The 11462-nt window shown below is 37.6% G+C and overlaps 1 long non-coding RNA gene across 1 annotated transcript; it reads left to right on the top strand.

The window, feature by feature from the left end:
- Positions 1–3899: 3899 nt before the first annotated feature.
- LOC135146525 (uncharacterized) lies at positions 3900–4695 on the top strand. The gene is made up of 3 exons (XR_010283856.1): positions 3900–4122; positions 4177–4359; positions 4416–4695. It is a non-coding gene; the product is annotated as an uncharacterized LOC135146525 (long non-coding RNA).
- Positions 4696–11462: the final 6767 nt, after the last annotated feature.

Below are 11462 nucleotides of genomic sequence, written 5' to 3' on the forward strand. Positions count from 1 at the left end.
TATCATAAACAAATATGAATAGAAAACGATAATTTTGTAGACGCATGTTCTTATAACTACAAACACTGATGATAATTTCACTTTAAATAAAATAATTCTTTATGTCGTCAACTTTTATGAAATAATAAGTCTGCAATAGCATTGCTATAGTAATAGATAAGGTACGATAACTTCCGATTATGAACGAATTAAGAGACAAGAACTTTAGTACAAAAAAAGGATATCAAATCAAGAAATATAATAACATGAGAGCAGTACCGTCTGCAGTTTTGAAAAGTAATAATAATTATTATAAAACAGGTAACAATTGCCATTCCGTCCAAGCTTTTTGTTAGATTTATACAAGAAAAAAAACGGAGATATAAGTATCTTCACGATGATTACCTCGGTACCTATTTGTTTGTGCATTATCCTAATAAGAGTATCTGATAAATAACTTAGTAATGAGAATACGACAAATGAATTGAACATGCGTAACTTATGTTTACCCTGTATTTTCCTGCAAAAAAAATTGTAAATGTATGGATGGAGAAAGTTTTGTATCGTTATAACGGCAATTGTTGTTTGCATCACTGGGGTCACGCTATAATAAGAATGTAAAATTTAATATCGGCATTCGTAGTTTACTTGGCACATTAATTTGATACTTTTTTTTATTCATACACCTATGAAAATCACTCTAGGTTGAAATCCAGATATCTTACACCATAGTTTTGAATACATGGAAAAATCATAATATATGCCTATTAACCTTAGTAACTAACTGATAATAATTTGCATACGATGGGAAATTATTTATACAAAACGAATGGTCCTAGGTGAAGATAAGTGATCGACTAATACAGTAAGAAATAAAATGAAGCTCAGGGAATTGTCCAGTGGGTTACAATATTTACTTCCTCCAACGGGGTTATAGGGTTACCAAATAATATGTTTCTACATCAGTACGAGGAGCGGCAAAACCAATATAACATCTTTAATCTGTGGGAAATCTTTTACGCATGGTCGGGCTACAACTAGTTAGCAGGCCGCATTAATAATGACGATAATGATGATAACATTTACACCAAGGCAGAGGACAGGTTCTATCTATGTATGTAACAAAGGTTGCAACATTACCATAACCATATACTTAAATTCTGCCTATTCACATGTAGCAAATTATAACCTTATAGAGTAGTAGTACATATAAGTAGATATTTAAAAAATATACATAATTCAATCACCAGCGCGTGTCGCATATGATATCTGTACGTCACCGACTGTACTAGGTGGTAATTTTTACCACTTAACCATGTGGTAAGAATGGAAACAAAAACATATAAGTATTAAATTACAAGTCTTACCTTTAATTTAAATAAAAATTCCCGTTCAAATTGTGTCAAAGAAAGTAAAGACCAATAATTTGGTTCTCGAGGGTCGCGCGGCTTGCATCTAACGTTCGTGAAAGTAAATTGTTTGAAAATGTTCTTTTCTAATCCAGAGTGGGTTTTCTTGGCTGTTATGGTTGTTAACTCCACTATTATTTGAAAATTTTGCTTCATCCGAAAAAAACCAAATCGTAAATGTGGTGAATAAAATTTTTATGTTATGACCTGTGGGTTGCAGTTTGTCGGACTAATGACATGATAGGACTGAAATTTGTTTGGTTTAAAGTTTTTCTAGCGTAATATCAATGTTACATGAAAAAGCAGACCGCCGATTTTCTGTATTTGTTCATTATAATGTGTAAACTGGTTTCTATGTAGTTTAATTTGTAAGGTCACTTATTTTCAATTTCCTAAATACTCATGACTCGTTACGCTATCTTTATTTATTTTTCCAAAGTACCGTCCCAGCCAATTAATTCTTCCACTAATAAATTAATCAGGCCGTATGGGAGTGTTTTGTGAGCAACGCCGAGAGTAGCACAGGGTAGTACTAACCAACATAACCTCAGTCAAATTACTAATTGGGTTGCAATATGAGTTTTGTGTGCAAAATTTTAAATCACATTACCAACCAAACACTATCCAGACTGAATACGTGCAAGCCGTGTATACTATACCTGCAATCCTGAACTGACCTGAACCCCTTTGACTCACAATAATTCCAAAACCGGTGCTTCATTTATCGCTCCTGTCCGTATTTGTTCTTTTTCAAACTTTTAAGAGGTAGCCAAATTTTTCTTAAGTTTCCAAGTCTTTGATTGAAAATCGTATCCGTTGATACTTTTCTAACCGGAAACTGTTCTGGGTAAGCCACGCAGCCAAACTTTTTCTGTTTGGCTGGTTTGTGGAAAATAATAATACCCTTGATCTGTTTGAAGCACATGCTTTATTTATGTTTTCAAATAATCCTTTTTCCACTAGTAGCATTACAATGGCTAATTGTCGACTTGTCTAGAGGTCTGTAATTTGGAAAATTGTGAACCTTGGTCAATAATGTAAACGTGAAGTTGGCCACCGAATGTGACAACTGTCAACAACTGTCAGAAAAAATGAGACATAACCTGAAAACTATCATTTTGAAAAATTTGCTTTTAAATTATGCCCTGGAATGATTTCCAAACCCTGAATTGATTATTCTCGGTGTAATTGAGGATAAATTGGTGAAACTAAATTGATGAAGTTGATGGGAGTGAAAATGAAGTTTGCGGGAGTGAAACTGACTCATGGTTCCGATTTGGTTTGACTTGATTTGTCGTCACTTTGTCGTAGATGAGCTTTGGACTATTTCGGCGATTTTTTTTTATAGAAGATCGAGCCGTCGTTGTATCCTTCTGCTACGCTGGAGGATTTCCATTCCCCGTGTCGCTTTAACGACACGAGGTCCATATCTTTTTCAGCCAAATTTGTCGCGGTCGCGTAAGTACGACGGAATGAGGAGGGGTACTTGATGGTTCACTTTACAACATTTTTCACACAAAAATTTATTAAAAACGGGAAATATGGAGGAAATTAAAACAAAAGTTCTGGACCATTTCTGGATTGTCAAAAAATAATAAAATTGCAAAGCTTACTAAAATGACGTGAGTACATGTTTTTATTGATGCACTTCAGAAAAAACATTTTGAAAATTCGCAAACCTCAAATGGGCTACTAGTGGAAAAAATAGTATATTAACCACGTTTGTGAAGCCAATTCTAGACCTCGCGCTTTAGAGCCCTCGACGCTGCGCGTCTCAGGTTCTAATTTGCGCTCGGTCTAGAATGTCTGTCTTCACAACCTTAGTTAATAATATACTATTATACACTGGCCAGCAAAATTAACCCAAAATTTTAAAATTTAATTTTTTTAGATAATCTTATTATTTTTTCCACTTTGGTCCCTACTTCGTAACAAACTAATAATGATTTGGAACGAAATTGCAAAAAACCAAAAAATAACATCTTATTTGATATTGCTATAAACGTCGGTCAGTTAAGACTTAATAACGTATATTGCCTCCTCGAGCATTGATAACAGCTCGGATGCTGTTAATCAAATTTCTAACTTCTTCTTGATCAATTTCTTGCCACTCTTGCGTCAATCTAAGTGTTAGCTCTGGGAGGATAGTAGGAGGGTGCTGTAATGCTTTCATTCTTTTTCGCACTATGTCCCATAAATGTCCAGACTTCGTGCAGGCCAGTTCATACGTACGATTTCCACTTGTGCAAAATAAAATCTTAAAATTTTGCGTTAATTTTGCGGGGCAGTGTATATAAATATGTATAAGCACATGTTGAATACATAATCTAATACTATTAAACGAGCAAAGTTTGTATACAGGGTGCCGCATCCAAGTCTGGATATAGGGAATTAACATGCGAATTGGTTTTTATTTTATAATATCTCCCCAGATCACTTTAAAGCTATTATTGAGTGATGGCTTTGTGGAGGTCGAAGAGGGCTATCGGCCAGTATTTTTTTCAAATCGTTGCATCGCGCTTATTCACTGTAAAAAGGTTTTAAAAATCGTATTTTGAAATTCGCGCCCGATCCGAATTGTCGCGAAGTGTTCCGTCGTACTGTCGAAGTTCGGCGATCGCGTATTTTCATTATCCATGCAAAATTCAAATGTCAAAGTGAAATTAGAAATTATTCTCATCAGAAATCAACGAACAAGTCAAACTGAATTATTTTATCCAGTGTGATGATTATTGTAGGATAAATTAAACGGAATAAATGCACAAATTGATCCATTCATTCGTCATAGTGCGCGACCCCGTCAAACGAGCCATCTCGAACTACAATCAGACCGTATCCAAAAAGCCCAAGATGAAGACTTCAATACTTCGAGCAGCTGGTCTTCCTCAAAACCCCATCAAAGCCCATCGGCAGCATTGCGACATTTTCTGGGAGCCCTCAAGCTAGGAATGTACTCGGGCTGCTTCACTCAGTAATCACTGAACGACTCAAATTGAATTATTTTATCCAATATGACGATTATTGTAGGTCAATTTAAACGGAATAAATGCACAAACTGCACAAAATATTTTATTAGGTTATGCTATGTTCTACTGCGATTAGATGAAAAAGCGGGGGCCTGCATGTTCTTCAACAGTTAATTTAATTAGTAGGTAATTTGGATAAATTTCACCCTTTTTTTTGGAATCACTAAAGATTGGAAGTCAATTGATTTTACATTCGTTAAGCAGGGATGGATTTTTTGCCTCCAGGAAGCATCTTCATTACAGGAAATTTTTGAGAGAGAAATGTAGAACATTGACTCATCAACATTTGAAAGTATTTTTCTCTATTACGAATGTGTTTTGAGATTCAGAAACTTTTGTATTACTGTTTTATTTGTTTATTGTGTTCACAACAACAAAAATAAAAATAATATTTCGCAAAATAAAGTTACATTTATTTTCAAAGGTGATAAAAATTACATAAAATCAGGTGGGCACGACGTTTTCTAGGGGTCTTAAACAGATGAGATAGAAGAATTTCAAAAAGCATCATGACAAAAAATTGAAGCCTGGGGACTACTTCTCACATATAGAGTTTTACGAAGGAACGCTTGAGAGAATCTAGGCTGATGGAGAGTTTTTGAGGAAAATTTGTTTTACTGACGTTCATTTGGTCTTAAGGGAAGTTATAATCGTCAGAACGATCAAATTTGAGCATTACACAACCCTCACGTGGTCCATGACCTTCGTTATCAATGGCGTGCAATTGTCAGTGTATGACTGGGGCTTCTAGGACATCATGTCATTGCACCTTTTTTCATCGAATCCGGATTGAATGCTCAGAAGTAGGATAATATGCTAGCTCAGCAAATACTTCCTGGGACTCGAAGGGTGCGGCATCTGCGGCAGGTCTTTTACATCCAGGACCAAATCTCCAGCCATACAGTTCGCATAAATGTTGTTTATTTGAACCAGTATTTTTCCGCAATGTTGGAATGGAAAGTTTGCACCGCCCCATTGGCCTGTGCAATCGCCGGATATAAACCCCTGAGAATTTTTTCTTTGGAGATTTCTTCACGACCATCTGCATTCAGACAAGCTATACAAACAGAGAAGCGCTGAAACAAGCAATCCAGCAATATTGTCTTCAGATTTCAACTAAAATGCTGATCAACACGCGTAGGAGTTTTGAAGATTGGCTTACTTACTGTACAGCTGCTGAGAGCAGTCTTTTTGAGCAATTCTTGAAAATAGTGCAATACTTCTCCAGATTCGTACAATATTTCATTACTTCATTCATCAACAATTGTTAAGTTTTGTTATTTGTAGTTATCTAAATGGTTCATTAAAAGGTCCTCTTCAAAAGCGCCAGCTATTTTGATGGTAAATCTTATCATCACACAATAAGAAAAGCGGGCCCTCGCTTTTTCATCTAATCGCAGTAGAACATGGCATTTTAATGAGATTTTAGTAATAAAGACTCGATCAGCACCAGCAACATAACCTAATAAAAATATTTTGTGCAGTTTGTGCATTTATTTCGTTTAAATTGACCTACAATAATCGTCATATTGGATAAAATAATTCAATTTGAGTCGTTCAGTGATTACTGAGTGAGGCAGCCCGAGTACATTCCTAGGTTGAGGGCTCCCAGAAAATGTCGCAATGCTTCCGATGGGCTTTGATGGGGTTTTGAGGAAGACCAGCTGCTCGAAGTCTTGAAGTCTTCATCTTGGGCTTTTTGGATACGGTCTGATTGTAGTTCGAGATGGCTCGTTTGACGGGGTCGCGCACTATGACGAATGAATGGATCAATTTGTGCATTTATTCCGTTTAATTTGTCCTACAATAATCATCACACTGGATAAAATAATTCAGTTTGACTTGTTCGTTGATTTCTGATGAGAATAATTTCTAATTTCACTTTGACATTTGAATTTTGCATGGATAATGAAAATACGCGATCGCCGAACTTCGACAGTACGACGGAACACTTCGCGACAATTCGGATCGGGCGCGAATTTCAAAATACGATTTTTAAAACCTTTTTACAGTGAATGAGCGCGATGCAACGATTTGAAAAAAATACTGGCCGATAGCCCACTTCGACTTCCACAAAGCCATCACTCAATAATAGCTTTAAAGTGATCTGGGGAGATATTATAAAATAAAAACCAATTCGCATGTTAATTCCCTATATCCAGACTTGGATGCGGCACCCTGTATATATATTTATATATATATATATATATATGTAATGGGTTTCTCGAAAACGGCTCTAACGATTTCGATGAAATTTACAGGTTAGGGGTTTTTTGGGTTAAGAAATCGATTGATCATAGTTTTAACTTCTGAAAATTACAGCTTCATGCATTTTCAGCAATTTTCAGGCAGTGAATTATATTTGTTGCTAGGCAACATCAGATGACACTACACGAACACGAGATTGTTTTATATGAGAAGTTTGGGTGACAGTCTGACAGTACGTTTGACGTACCTTTTTATCTTCAATTGTACGTACCGAAACATACTCCACTGTATAGAGGACGTTGAAATTCACCTCCTGAGGTGAGAAAATTTACCAAAAACTAAACAGTGAGCGGATAAAAGGCACACGAAAGTGTGTTGAATTGAGATTATTTTGTCAAGCATTCATTTCAGAGGTTCCACGGTCAGTGTCAACATGTGATCGTTTTCGGGGATGGGACCGTGTTATTTGAGTTTTTGGGCTCAACGTTTCGCACACTTTCGTAAATGGCATCTTCGGGAGCACGGTTGAGATTGAGAAATTAGGAATAACACAAAAGAGCACGGTAACTCAGTATGTTAACCACACCAGAGGCGAAACTCTTCTGGCAGTAAGAATGTGGTTGTGACCTTTTTCTAGAGTCGAGAGAGAGAACTAGGAAAAAAAAACGACATAGAGAAAACTTGGGTAACAAATGAGATGTCAAACAATAATTCCAGTTTTCTGTTCTTTAATCTCTACATGTCACTTATCAGTGTTTAAAACAAAGACTGCTTATGGAATTTCTTTTTTAATGTGTATTTGTAAGTAGCGCGTGTACTTCAAAATGCATACTATACGCATATTTATCTGTCCTAATCTGATCTAATACTACCAAACGAGCCGAGTGAAACTCGGTCAACCAGATATTACTTATTAAAAACACAAACAATCTGAAGATTCAAACAAAACAATATTAAAATACTATAGTAACTATAATTGAAAACAACAACAAAAGTAACATCTCGGTTGCATAAATGTAGGAACTACACTATGTGTAATGTAATAATAAAAATGAAAATACCTACATATTTACAAAGAAATTCCGCATGCAATTCTCTGTACAAGTATGAGTTATACCTTTACGTTCATTTTTACACATATTTCAATAATTTTAATTTTATATAGGAAAATATATGTTTAACAAAAATGTTAAAATTACAAACTACTACATGTATTTAAATTTATAAAGCATAAGCATTAATACCTGAAGTGATATTTTATAACATAACATGGCTTCTAGCTTAACTTCAATCACAGATAAATCGTCAAGTATGCGCCATTAATATAATAGTTATTTATGTATCAAGGGAATAAACTACCATATTAGAGACTGAGACTGTAAGTGATTTCAGTCAAGAGATTAAAAACGTATAAAAATCGGAAAAACATTGTTTGGAGGTCAGACTATTTAATAATAATAAGACATGTGTCGGCATCTCCCTGGTAACAAACTTCTTCTGAAATTAAATATCTTTGTTACAATAGTGACAGTATTTTGTATTTTTGTATTAGAATCCACATCCTTTATTTTGTAACTTTGTGACAGTTCTATTTTCAAAGACGGAATAAACTTCACAATTCAAAAACATGTCCATTGTAGAGTCAATTACTCAGTGGCGGCTCGTGACTGTCTGATGTGGTGAGGCGATGATAGAAGTTTGACAATAATATTATCAATAATAAAATTAATTAAATTAATGTGATTAATGCATATTGCTTGGTCTTAGTAGTTAGTAATGATAGAAGTCTTGCTTGAATACCGTTCATTTCCCAGTCAGTAGTGGGTCCTAATAATAGTAATAATAATAATAATATTAACACCCATAACACATTTAATCAACAATGTTTTACAAGTCAAAATTTTGTTTAAACTAGCACTTTCTTGGAGGGATTCGGCATTAGTTGTGTTCCTTTCTAAATCTTTTAAGCCCATGAAATTTTTAATGTGTACTTTGGAACTTTTATGTAACTTTGCACTTCGAATGAAATTCTTTAAATCGTTATATCCCGGAGACGTCGTCCATGTGTTTTTTACATTGCCTAAGAGTAGACACGGCCAACAATATAGACTTTCAGCATAAATATTACGGCTACGGCAGAGCCGTTTATGGTTCGTACCAGGCTGGTTTAAAAGACCTGTAGTACTGATGACATAGTCGCTTATCAATGGAAGTTAACGGTTTTGACTGTTCGATATTTAGCAAAATTTACCGACGTTCTAACTCGGTTCGTCGTGAAAACGGCGTTTCAAGAAGCAACATGACAATATCGTACTCGGGATTCATTTTTCACTCACCTGTACCCTGTACCTATGAAAGAGACAAAAACACGAAACACCAGCTCCTGGACTTTTATTCACGTTTATGCTAATTACCCACGCACCCTGCACCCCTTCCATTCTGTAAAATAAATGGGAAAATGATTTAATGGGTCCGCCGAAATTGGCCGAGAAGCATCGAAGATATCGCCTCAGTTCCGAGCGAATTCATGTATAGGAGTATAGCAGCTGAGTCATGGAAATCCGTGTCTGTGATTGGGCTTCATTGGCGCAAGTGAACCGACGGTCTGGCCGCTTCAGTTAAAGAATTCGGGGCATAAATCGTACAGTATTCAACGGAAAATGTCCGCAGAAAGTGTAAAAAATAAAAAATAATCTACAGATTTACCATTTCAACATATTTTTGTAACTAAAAATGCATTGAAAGCTCTTTTTTAATTATAAATTAAGTCAATCTGTTCTTAAGATATATGCTGTGAGGCGCCGCCTCACTTGCCTCATATGACGAGCCGCCACTGCAATTACTGTTTCTTTACCAAAAAAAAAAAAAACAAAAAATTAGAAAAACAGTGCTGCCACAAAGGTGTTTGGTGGTCAGACTATTTAATAATAATAAGACATGTGTGACATCTTCATACCAAACTTCTTATGAAATTAAATGTTTTTGTTGCGATAGTTGTAACGAAACGAATTTTCGCGGACCGGAAACCAGGAAGCGTACTGAGAGAGTTGGGGGCGAATCCACGATAGCCGTGCCGACGCGACCGAAAAACAAAGATTTTCTTTTCCTTGTCTTGCTCTAATAAGTGGTGCGGCTGTTTTTAAAAAGTTTTTGAGAAATGCAGAACCCTCAGTTGAGACCGACTGCCGTACGTACCGTTTTGGGTTTTCTGCCTATTTGCAACCGTTTTTTGAATCGCCGCCCCGGGGCGAAAAACCGTACCGTTGTCACCGTTTTTTTCTGTTAACCGCCGCGATTTCCCGTTCCAGGATTGCCGCCCCCAGGACTAAGAGGAGCCCGTCTCGAAAGAAGCCGCCGTCCAGGAGGGAACGACCGTGACGGACGTTTTGTTCTTTTTCTTGTTTGTTAAAACTGTATTGCAATTTTATATGTATTTAACAATTAGCCGTAAGATTATTTTAACGATGTGGCTGGTGGCAGGGAATAAAAACCCGATTGTTTGAAAAATTCCGCCCGAGTACCGCCGCTCCCGACCGAAGGCGCTACCCAGACGTGTTTCTTTTCATCGGCACTAGTTGGCCCAAGGCTTGGCACTGAGGCACGCCACTTCCACGCGATATCGATGAAATTCTGGACCGTTACCGCCCGCCCCCGGAGTTTTGTCGCATATTTTTTGGCGCCCGAGCAGGGACGTACAGTGAGCCGGCCCCGCTCGTTAGTCGCCACCAGCTACGGTCGTCGTCCACTATTAGCGTGAAACCGTCGTTTTGTTTCATTTTTTTTCCGAAGTTGCCGAAGGTGATAAGCGCCATTATCTGACCGTTTTTGTTTTGTTTTTCTGCCGTCAGAACTGGTGACGTCTCAGGATGGGCAAGGAGGACCAAATTCGGCCGTATCCAGCGCCGCTCACCACATGGGTGCACCAGCTGCAGCGTCACGAGATGGAAGCAGCGAGATTGGGATCGACACCACTGGCTCCGTTGACACCCTCCCCCAGCCCATGAAGGACTTCCATCTCCGTCACCGATGAGATCGTGGGTGCCGTCGTCGTGTCGACCCCCACCGCCTCCATACTGACGCCGACCATCTAGTACATGGTGGTGAATTCGGCTGCAGTGACATTGTTGATGTGGAGCCTTTCGCTAACCAGGCCGGTGATGCCAACAAGCCAAGTACGTGGACGTACAGGAAACCGTCCCGCTTTTCTCCATCGCCCCCACCAGCAGCCACGAGACCAACCGCGCCTTCTCCGATTCCTGAATTTCGATGGCCACCGCCGAAGCATCCGTCCTTCGTGCCACCACCAGCACCGACACCGCCGTCTGAGTCGTCACTCGGTCCAGTCGTGCTATTTAATAAACTGCGACTCGTTATTTACACGCTAGCTAAGTACTATTGTGACGAGCCGTCACTAAATTCGTTCACGAGAAAATTGTAACTAAAAAGACTAATAACAAATCCCCAAAACATAACTCGAAAATTTTCAAATCTTGATTAATTAACACGCATGCCCTAATCGGCATATAGTACCATTCAAATAGATAAACAAAATCAACCATCAATTCCCAAATGCAGGAACAAAATTCGCGTATTCGCAAATTGCGAATAACATTGCGCTTGCCAGACATTGCAAATAACTTGTACAAAATAATACGTCATAAACATCGCCAATCGCAATTACTTTCATCTAAAATTGTATCCAAACTAAAACAGCTGCAAACGAAATCCAGACGCATAAACAACCTCAGAAAAAAAAACCCTCTTTAAAAATAGCTACAACAAGTAACCACATGTAGCGATGACGACATGAAAAGCATGACGCAAGTTGAAAAAAACCCGA

The sequence above is a fragment of the Zophobas morio genome, unplaced genomic scaffold, assembly GCF_036711695.1.
Source record: "Zophobas morio isolate AGI-343-1 ecotype UQ-CSIRO unplaced genomic scaffold, CSIRO_AGI_Zmor_V1 ptg000005l, whole genome shotgun sequence".
NCBI lineage: Eukaryota > Metazoa > Arthropoda > Insecta > Coleoptera > Tenebrionidae > Zophobas > Zophobas morio.